Genomic DNA, 12,061 nt, shown 5'->3' with positions numbered 1-12,061 from the left:
AGAAGGTTTCCGACTTGTCTGTGGCGACATGACAGAAATGAACAGACTCGGGATGCGGAATATTATTTGGAGCTAGATGCATGAAACATTCCATTTCGGAGACCCACAGTGTCAAGAGTGTGCCAAAAACACCAAATATCAGGCATTACCTCGAACCGCGGGCAACGCATTGGCCGACGGCCTTCACTTAACGACCGCAAGCAGTGTTGTTCGTGCAGAGTTGTAAGTACTAACAGACAAGAAACACTGCGTGATATAACCTTGGAATTCAATGTGGGACGTACGACGAACATATCCATTATGGGCAATGCGGCGGAATCTGGCGTTAACGGGCTATGGCAGCAGATGACTGCTGAGAGCGCCTTTGCTAACAGCACGACATCGCCTGCAGGACCTCTCATGGGCTTGGTGATCACGTCGGGTGGACGCTAGTAGACTGAAATACCGTGACCTGGTAAGAACCGATGCTAGGGTTCGAGTGTGGCGCAGACCCAACGAAGTCATGGACGCAAGTTTTGAACAAGACACTACGGAAGCGGGTGGTGGCTCCGTAATGATGTGGGCTGTGTTTATATGGAATGGACTGAGTCTTCCGGTGCAACTGAACTGATCATTGATTGGAAATAATTATGTTAGACTACTTGGAGACCACTTGCAGCCATTCGAGGATGGAATCTTTCTGGATGACTATGTGCTATGTCATAGTTCTTCACTTGTAATTTCAAGAACATTCTGGACAATTCTAGGGAATGACTAGGCTACCCAGATCACCACACATGAATCCCATCGACCTTCTAAGGGACATAATAGAGAGATCAGTTCGTGCACAAAACCCTACAGCGGCTATAGAGGCAGCGTGGTTCCATTTTTTTACAGGGGACTTCCAAAATACTTGTTGAGTCTATGCCAAGTCGTGTTGCTGCACTACGTTGGGTAAAATAACGTCCGACGCTATATTAGAAGGTATCCCACGACTTGTGTATGTATCCGTATGATGTTTGGGTAAATATGTGGAAATAATAATTTGCGAATGTGGAGCATGCGATGCAATACGCTCCCAACCTACATTAACAGGGTTATCTTGTCTTTCTCATAGAAGTCTTCTGTGCCTTATAAAATTTTGAGAGAACGATCGGAAAAAAAATGATTGACAGACTTTTGTAACTAATACTTGTGAGATGGCAAGTCCACATACTCCCACAGCAATTACAAGAACTGCCAAGAATCACTTCATTCAAATTGCAGACTTACAGAAGGGTAATGATCGCATGCAATGGATGAGATCTGCCGTGATGCACAGACTGGCTGAAGCCAACATACCCTCATTTATACAGTAAATGATTTTAGTTTTTAGGATTATATTATTATATGTGGGACCATCTAAAATATTTAGTGTGTGTAGCAGACCTAACTAACGGACAGATAGTTCATCAGTGTGTTACGGAAGTTGGCGGCACGGTCTGGTTTGAGAGCGTCTGAATTCCATGATCTGACGAGTATACCCGTATCGAGTAGAAAGTGATAGACACCGTAACAATATTTGTAAGTTTCAGGTTTGAGAACTTTTTAAAGCGTCTTCTCGTTAATAAGTAGAAAACTGAGTAATTTCGGACATGTTGTTTTATTATGAGGTACCGCTCACCAATTTCATACTTTCTGTACAGAAGGATCTCTTTCTTCAATTATAATATACTGTCAAAGTTTTGCTTCTTTACATAAATAGCAAGTCATCAAGTTATTCCCGCCTAATATCGTGAGCACGCGGAAGAGAGGCTACATGACGTGGCGTGGACTCGAACACTGTCTGAAGCAGTGCTGGAGGTAACTGACATCATGCATCCAGCAGAGTTGTCCTTAAATCCGTAAGAGTACGAGGGTGCTGGAGATCCTTTCTGAACAGCAAGTTGCAAGGCATCCCAGATAAACTCAACAATGTTCATATCTTGGGAGTTTGGTGGCCACTGAAAGAGCTTGAAATGAAAAGAGTGTTCCAGGGGCTACTCGCTGCAATTCTGGAGTTGAGAGGTGTCACGCAGTACTGCTGGAATTGTCGGAATGCACAATGTACATGAACGGATGCAGGTGGTCAGACAAGATGCTTACGTACGGCGTATACAGACGTATCAGGGGTCACATATCAGCCAGGCTGCACACGCTCCACACCATTACAGAGCCTCCGCCAACTTGAAGAATCCTCTGCCAACATGCAGGATCCATAGACTTAAGAGAGTGTCTCCTTACCTGTGCACGTCCATCCACTCGATATCAACTGAAACGAGACTCGTCCGACCACGCAACACGTATCCAGTCATCAACAGTCCAATGGCGGTGTCGACCGGCCCTGGCTAGGCGTAAAGCTTTATATCGTGCAGACATCAAGTGTACGAGAGTGGGCCTTGCGCTCAGAGAGCCCATATCCATTAAGTTTCGTTGAATGGTTTCCACGCTGACACTTGTTGATGGCCCAGCACTGAAATCTGCAGTCATTTACAATTTACGTTGAATGATTCTCTTCAGTCGTCGTTGGTCCCGATCTTACAGGCCGCAACGATGGCGGAGATTCGATGTTTTCCCGGATTCCTGATATTCACTGTACACTCGTGAAATGGTCGTAGGGGAAAATCCCCACTTCATCGCTACCTCGGAGCTGCTGTGACTCATCGCTCGTGTGTTGACTATAACAGCGCCTTCACACTCACTTAAATCTTGATAACCTGCCATTCTAGCAGCAGTAACCGATGTAACAACTGCGACAGACATTTGTCTCATATAAGGTTTTCCGACGGCAGCGCCGTATTTTCCCTGTCTATATATCTGAGCATTTGAATACGCATGCCTATACCAGTTTCTTTGGCGCTTCAGTGTAAATAACAGCAGTTTCTTATTCCCAATGCAGAATTTTCAAAATATATTTGCAAATTCTTGCCAGACTCTATTGCTCCGTAGGACTACACATGTATGCCACAACACGTTTATTTTCAGATGTCATTTTCGATTATCATGTTTTTGTCCCAGTTTTAATCCCTCGTTTTTATTTGGATGTGTAACCTCAGTACAAGGTGGTAATTATTAAAAATAGACATTTAGTTTTCAGGTGTGTGGTATTATAAATTGAGTGTTTTCATAACCAGACTATTTTACTTTGGGTAACAATAAATAAAAATAGTGTGAAGTGGGATCAGTGAGGCCCGCACGTATTTGCCACAAATGAATAATATTCACTACAACAAAGAAACTTTTGCAGTAAAAGCTGTGCCGGGCACGTATAGGACAACTGTAGGTAAACAGCTCGTAGCGACCGGCAGTCAGCGGAATTCAGATCTAATTTCACGCATGATTAGCCAGTCACATGCTATGACACAGATTCACTGGAAGAAAACGTTACTAGTACAATTAAAACATGGTGTACCCTGCTTTTGATGTACAGCATTTGTTCGCAAAAGACATTGTTTTCCCAACCATCGTGGTGTCTGAAACAACTTTCTTGTGCATTATTCGCAAATACTGTATTCAGAATAAATTCTACATAAATAATTTGTGGAATACGATTTAGGTGTATTTTAGTTACAGTAAAATTTGTTTTGGGGATTACTGAACACGGTTGTTTCGTCTACAACACTGCAGGAGTTGGCTGCAACTTATAAACTGAACGCTGTAAATCGTAATCCATCCCAAAATTTATCGACATTCGCGTGGACCAAATTTAAAAAAAAAATCGCCGAAAATAATATCAGTAAAAAATAAATAAATAAATAAATGAATAAAATAGGTTCTGGTACTTTGTTTTACAATACGTATAAATTACTTTTAAGAATGAAACGAATTTCATCGATATCAATTTTGCGTCTTCTGTATCCTTCCTCTTAGAGTACAGGTAAAACCTACAATTATGGATAAAGGGATGTAAGTTGAAAGGCTAGGGCCATGTGGCATCATGTGTCATTTCCTGTTACTACCTTATTGACATAAATACCTCTGAAACAGGTAGGTCTTCAACAATCACAATTTCAGCTAATTACAAGACACATTGAGTAAGATACCAGATCATAATAATAGTACAATAAAAACAGGTACTTGTTGATTAATAAGAGTGTCAGTGAATCCAAATTATGAAACAGCTCTTAATGTCCTTAAAAGGGAACAGACAGGTCTTAAATAATAACAGCTTCTCTTAAGTAGAATTACCAAATAGAAAACAGCAGGCCTTCCTTAATAACAACTTCAGTTAAGTGAAGTTACCAAATAGAAAACAGACATGCCTTCAACAACAAAGGTTCAGTTAAGTGAAGTTACCAAATAGAAAACAGACAGGCATTCTTCAATAAGAGCTTCAATTAAGCAAAATTACCAAATAGTAAACAAAGTAGGCCTTCATAAATAACTGCTTCAGTTTTTTGGATATGAGGCAGATTTTATCTTTCCTATCAATTCTAGAATATATTTCAAATTTCTAAATTATTCTCTCTTTCCTATCATCTGTGATACCTAGTTGGGGTCTAAGCCTCCAGGTTTTCCAGGGTTTCCCTGTGAAGACCAGTTCCTTAATAGGTAGACCTGATTAACAACTATACAAGTCCATCTTCCCTTGATGTGTACATCGGATGCGGGTATGCCCAAGTACATGTGAAAGCAACTACTTGATATCTAGGTAACGAAGCTCGGTGTTACCTATACCAGATCTCTTTCAATTCTTGTAATCAAAAAATCTTACTTTCTTAAAACGTATGTTCCTCAAATTCTAAAGAATTAGCTAAGCCAATAGTTAGCTCGCAAGTTACGTAATCAAGACTTCGAATTGTCTCCTCACAAGTGGGTCACCAGAACGCTTATAAGCAAGGAGCACAAGACTACACCAAACAGGAAGACCAAGGAAGGTTACAACAAGTGGCTTTGGTCTTTCGAGGCCAATTCATTGGGTAGAGAGCGGCAAAAGAAATTTTAACGCAGCAAGGTTAACTACGTGAAAGCAACAATAACCAGCCAAACGGTATACCCGCGTCACCGCCTGTACCACGACGGCGAAACAGCCGAAAGAAAACTAGGTTGCCAAACCCAGTAACATACCCTCAAAGCCTCAGTAATTAAAAATTTTGAGACACGGGAACCTCCTAAGCCAATATAGTTAACAGAGCGAAGACGTCTGCAATGCACGAAGGTGTCTCGAAACGGGGAACTGGACGTATTACAAGAGAGGGGTACGTATCTGGTCTAAAGTTGTTCGGTAGGGAGGTCGGCTAAAACCCTATCACCTAGGTACTGCGTGATGACCAGGGTGAAGGGGGGGGGGGAGAGGGGGGGGGGGGAGACCAGTGGCAGCACAGAAGTAACAGGTTATCGGAGCTGACTGGCCAGGCTACGGACGGAGACGGCGGTCGACGTCAGCCACGGATTCAAACCGGTCCACAAGCATGCGCAGCCAGCACTGGCAGGGCTCCGTGCCCGAGACACTCCTCACCTTACTCGCCGGGAGGACCTTTCACGCCATCCTTCTCGCTCAGCTACCACTCCTAAACCCCTGCATCACATAACGCCCCTTCCCCATCAACAACGTCGAAGAAATATCTTAGTGGCCTCAAACCAGAGGTACATCACACGACATATCGAGCAAGTGGTGCCAGGCCACGCTAACAACCCTGCCACAGCTTAACCAACGCTCTCCCCCCTCCCCCCCCCCCCCCCCACACACACGCACACACTCCAATGGGTCCAGAACCAGCCTACAGACGAAGGAGGAGAAAGTCAGTTAATATGTTTACATTGATTATGGTGCACCCTAAGACGTTACCAGAGGCCAGGCTACCGACAAGCAAGTTAACAATACCCAGAATTTTGATGATAGAGCATGGGCCTATGCAACGTGTAGTGAGGTTCCCCAGCCTGGGACCATCCCTTCACCCGACAGACGCAGTTCTTCAAGAAAACCTATCTTGCCTGAAAGGGGCGTCTATTCCTAGTATATTGCAGTGGCTGGCGGTGGTGGGCTAATCTGTTGTTATTCCTGGCCCGTTCCCAGTTTCCCCTAAGATCTTCAGGAGTAACAGACGAAGGCACGACACGTTGATATCCCACTAGTAGGCTAGATGGGAATTTATGGCATACGCAAACAAGAGAGTGGCAAGAACTACTAGAATGCTTCTTGCTGCGCATTGTTAAATGCGAAATCGAGCCAACACAAGGTGGCGTCCCGCTTATTGGGAGACTTATGACTGTAAATGATCAAACCCAATTTAAGGTTGCGATTCACTCTCTTGGCAAAATATGCCTGTGAATATTATGGAGTGGTGGTTAAGTGCTTAACAGCATTACGAAAGCAAAACTGCTTAAGGGGGGTAGGACGTCAATCGGGCCGACTTGGAGCGGGAGAGGTATCATAGGACATTTTAATTTCCAGTGTCTATACTTTTACAAATAAATTCATAAAACTTTCTCAGCATCACCAGGAAGGATTCAGGATTCACAATCATTGCAGTGGAAGTTCGAAAACAACAAAATAATTTTTTAAAATAGAAATTTCTTAATTTTTTCACTTATTAATGGCTGCATTTGTTTCTATACGTACACTTTTCTTCGTAAGTTAGATTCTTCGATGAATTTTGCACAGCATACATACCATACTCAGAGATGTATGAAATGCTAGAATTTATTTAATTTGTGAAAAAACGAATGAACTGTAATATTTTAAACTTCATGTTTAGAAAAACACATATTTTATAGTCAATTACCTCAATTTTACCACAGTTTTTAATAAATCTGAAAAATTATAGAGTTTCATACACCTTTAAGAATGGTTTGTATGCTGTGCGAAATTCATCGAAGAATCTTACTTATGAAGAAAAGTGTACCTATAGCAAGAAATACTGCCATTAGTAAGTGAAACAAATGATGAAATTTCACATGTAAAAAAATCATTTCGTTACGTTTCCGAACTTCCAATACTATGACTGAATTATGAATCCTTCCTGGTCATTCTGACAAAGTTTTATGAATTTATACGTTAAAATGTAGACAGTGGAAAATAAAATGTCCTGTAGTGCCTCTCCTGCTCCAAGACGGCCCGTTTGACGTCCTATCGCCCTTAAACTGTTCTGAAACAAACGCCAGAATGTTATCGCTAAGAACAGCCTTAGGTGGTCCAAACTAGCTGAAGGTGTTGGTCAAATGTGCAATGGTAATGGCGACCGTTACCCCAAGACTAGGGATTAACCAACAAATCTGGTAAACGCGTCGACAACTACCAGTATATAACGTTTCCCATCTTTGGTGCTAGGACGGAGCCCTACGTAATTGGTAAGGAGTTTGTCCGTTGGGTTCTCCTTCTGCTCGGATTGTAACAATCTCTTCAGAGGACTATTACTGGGCTTAGCCTTCTTACAGGATTCACACTCACCGACTAATCGCCTGATATCTTTATGCAATGGGTGTCTAGTGGTGTGAGCCTTAACCTCATCCAAAGTTTCACTGCGCCTGGTCCCAGCGGAGGTTCGAGTCCTCCCTAGGGCATTGGTGTGTGTGTTTGTCCTTAGAATAATTTAGGTAAAGTAGTGTGTGAGTTTAGGGACTGATGACCTTAGCAGTTAAGTCCCATAAGATTTCACACACATTTGAACAAAGTTTCACAGAGGACCAGACGTCCACCCTCTAGAGAATTAAGAAAATAATGGGAAACGGGATGCACTAGCTCCTGAGGCAAACAAATTTTAAATTCTCCAGCATCAGTTACGCATTTATATAGCATGGAGTCACTGATGGGGTAGTCACTAATCCCATCACCGGGTAATAGTTGCTTTCTTAGTGGACCCCACAACGAAACTTGATCCTGTTTCGTTTTAAGGTCCACAGAGAACTGGGCGAACTTCAGCCAAAACGGCACGCATAGCTGTTATTCCGACAGCCCCTCCTCCTGATACATGGGACTGGGGGCGACAGTGATTTGGTTGTCAGATCTTTTCATGTGTCGCACTTTGAAATGAAACGCAGAGATGCGGACAGCCCACCTGGAAATCCTACCAGTTTTCCAAGGTCGAATCAACACCCGGCTTAGGACCTAATGGTCCCTCTCGAGATCAAACTCCCTATGCTCAAGGTAGAACTGGAACTTGTCTAAGGCGAAAAGCACAGCTAGCGCCTCGCACTCATAAACGGAATATTTCGTCTCTGGATGAGACAACCTTCTAGATGTCAATGCTAATGGGCGTTTTAGACCTTGATTGTCCTGCAACAACACTGCAGCAATATCGGCATTAGAGACATCAGTTTGAACGACGGGTTGGCGATAGCGGTCTCTATAGCTTCAAAAGTAATCTGTTGGTTCTCATTGCAGACAAATTTCTACTAGTTCCAGCGTAGTTTATTCAGCGAAGCGGCCATATGGGCAAAATCAGTGACAAAACGGAGAAAATAATACGCCACTCAATAAATCTGGGCCGGCCGTTGTGGGCGAGCGGTTCTAGGCGCTACAGTCTGGAACCGCGTGACCGCTACGGTCGCAAGTTCGAATCCTGCCTCAGGCATGAATGTGTGTGATGTCCTTAGGTTAGTTAGGTTTAAGTAGTTCTAAGTTCTAGGGGATGATGACCTCTGAAGTTAAGTCCCATAGTGCTCAGAGCCATTTGAACCAATAAATCTGGCTATCTCCTTTCTGTTATGAAACTAAGGAAATTTCTTCAGTGCCTTAATAAGTGGCTGGTCAATCCTAATGCCGTCCACGGAAATTAAATGGCCCAGAAAGGACAACTATTTCCAGCAAGTGTAATCGTGCACGGCTTAAGTGTCAAACCCGCATCCCGGAAATTGGAGGGGACCAACGAAAAATGGAAAATTATCAAACTACTGACTATAAATGACAACATCGGCAAGGTAATTAAATACAAAACAAAACTATAAGTCGCCCAGGATATGATCTAACAAACAAGACAAATCTGCCGCCCTAGTGGACAAGCCGAATGGCACTCGGTTGAATTCATGAAGGTCCCAATCAGTACAGAACATGGTGGCATCTTTAGACACCTCGGGCAGAGTAATCTGAAAATAAACTTCATCGAGATCAAGCACCGTGACCCACATAGCTCCTGAAAACGAGGTAAGGCAGTTGTGAAGATCCGGCAAGGGGGCAGAGTCTAAGATAACCTTTTTCTTAAGATTCTATAATCAACCACTTACCTACTGCTGACCCTGAGCTTCAGGAACGAGAAAAAGAAGATGACGCGTAGAGAATTGTAGACGCCCTAATGACCCGCTCCTTCAACATACTTGCCAGTTTCTGTCTCTAGACCTTCATTTTGAATGGCGAGAGGCGATAAGGAGACGCACCGGAATATCTTCAGCCAAGCTGGTACTGTAAGACGTTAGTGACCCCTATCTTACAAGAGAAGTCCTCGGGAAACTCCCTTAATAAATTAAACAACAGACCGGCGCGACCCTGCTCAAGATAGGCCACATCAAATTCACACTTGAGCAATGGCAGGAGCAAAAGGCTATCTCGTCACTGAGCGAAGATCCGGCTCGAAAAGTCGAGGAATAATAAAATCACACCCGAGCAACGAACTGAGCGCTAGATCTACAACAAAGAAGAGCGTAGAAATTGCAGATGGACAAACTAGCGCGCACCTCGCCGACCAGAGGCAACTCTGGCCCATTGGCCACGTGGCACCTCAGAGGGCAGGCACACGCGCCCAAGCTCCAAATACCAATTAGAATTCAACGACGATACGAAGCTACCAGAATCCAAGAGCGCGCACAAGGCACAGATACAGGGAGGGCAGATCCAGAGGGATCATGAATACGCGTGCACGAAAAGAATCCCTCCCCCCCCCCCCCCCCCTTCTCCACCTGGAGTCATTTTCTGGTTCTATGAGCTGGTGCTACAGGACACTTGAGCACCAAGTGATCGCAGGCGCCGCACCGAAAACCGTCCTTACCAGAAAATTTTTTACATTCTTGAGAAGCCCTATTAAATCTTGAGGTGGGAGGAGGAGTTTCCAAGAGCTCCTCACGCTTCCTCCCCTCATCGGCAAATGAGTATTCAGTGGTATCAACCAATGTTTGCAATTCCCGGAAGCTGGTGGGGCGGGAAGAAGGGGCTAAGCGCGACCTGTCCTCGGGACGTATGCCCTCCAAACTGTTTGATGCAGTACCCAGTTCCGAATCCGACATACCAAGAGCTAAGGTGGCTACGCGCACTCGTTAGACATACCGACTCAGCGGTTCAAACATTGCCTGTACCCACCAGTAGTATTTGCATTCAAGATCATTCCGCATCCGTGGTGAGAGCTTCTCGGCGACAATCAGGACTTCTGATACAAAACCACTCAGAGCAGTTTTTGTCAAGCGGAAAACTAATACTAATATCACATCGTGAGGCTTCCTCAAGGCATCTCCACGAAATTCAAATCGCACAAACAGCCTCAAAAACTGGGAATGGTCCAAGGTATCGAGTGGAAGGTCTGAAATACCATTGAGTAGGCACATAATTGCACTGGGTAGTCTAGAGAAATGATTAGCTGGAGGGCTACCTAAACCTCGGGCCTTGGGCAGCTGATCAAAGAACTAATCCGTGGAGGTAGCTGCTGGTCTTGCTCCTGCTTCTATCCAAGCTTAAGCTTGGACCTGCAAATCCCTCGCTCGATCACTTAACTGATGCACCCTGGTACCTTGCGGCTGGTTAAGTTGCAAAGAGGTAATGTCCGTCACACGATTCACCAAATGTGGTAGGTGGGTCTGAATTCTACCAGTTTTCCTAACGGTAGGTTGACTGTCCTGCAGAAAGGACTGGTTCCGTTGCACCTCATCCAACGCCGCGGAAATATTATCGAGAGAAACACTTACCTCGTCAATGGCGCCCACCGGAATGCAAAGCGTGGTGCCCATCGCATGGCGCTACCTGGCCATCAGGCTACGCACAAAGACAGTACTCGTAGTCAGCCACTGATTCAAATCGGCCCACAAATGTGCCCAGCGAGTACTCGCCGGACTTCGAGCCCAAGAAGCTTGTGCAAGTGCTCGCCTTACTCCCTGGGACATCTCACACAGTCCGCCCCCCCCCCCCCCCCCCAACTAGCCGTGCCTCACAACGCAAGACAGATCTAGCTTGTGGTAGTAGGAATTCGAAAGGTGACTACCGTATCCCCGCCATGGCTCAACAGGGATACATGTAAAGAAGGGAGTTAAAACGTGTGAAACCCTGGGCACTGTACTGAAATATCTAGCGTTGATACTCGAACTGGAGGACTGATAGCTCAGTGCTGACATTAAAATCAGACGGTATAATGTACAGTCCACTGGGGAACATCTTTACGAAGCAGTCATGCATCGATATATAGAATTAAGAAAAGTATTCCGAAATTGCGAATACTGTCCCACAAACAACTGTATAATTATTGGAAAAATACGAAAATTTGTGCTGGGCAGTAACTCGAACCCGGATTTTCCACTCCTTGAGGGCAGTCGCGCTAACCACTTCGGCTTCTGAGCATGCTTCCAGGACCGATCAGAATCTCTGTATTTCCCAACGCCTGCTTCCCTTAGTACTTTCACAGTTACTTATTTTTCTCGTCAGGTTTCCTTGGCTTTGGCATGAAATACAGTAGTGACATGTCTGTGTTATACAGCATCTGTATAGTGTTCCCTCAACATGCATGCATGTACAAGGTGACAATTACTGAACTACATGAAATAAAATCGTCATAGCTTCTGAACGGTTTGCGTGGTGACGTTCCAACCAGAAAGTTGGCCGCAGGGTATGACGGGAATTGCTATGCGCTGTATGGTTTCGTTTAGCAATCGGTTCGTGAATAAGCAAAACTGCCGCATTTGGCGGACTGAGAAACCGCTTTTCGTGGTTGAGAAGTCCCTTCACCCACAAGGATGACTGTGTGGTGTGCAACGTCCAGTCACGGAATAATCGGTGCGATATTCCTTGATGCCACGGTGACTACTGAACGGTACGTCAAGGTTTCGAAAGATGATTTCATCCCCATTATCCAAAGTGACCCGGATTTCGACAAGGTGTGGTTTACGCAAGAAGGAGCTCGACCCTATCGAGGCAGGAGAGTGATGTTCTGGA

Source organism: Schistocerca gregaria, chromosome 6 (assembly GCF_023897955.1).
Source record: "Schistocerca gregaria isolate iqSchGreg1 chromosome 6, iqSchGreg1.2, whole genome shotgun sequence".
Taxonomy (NCBI): domain Eukaryota; kingdom Metazoa; phylum Arthropoda; class Insecta; order Orthoptera; family Acrididae; genus Schistocerca; species Schistocerca gregaria.
The sequence above is the reverse complement of the archived record's forward strand: the minus strand, read 5'-3'. Positions refer to the sequence as shown.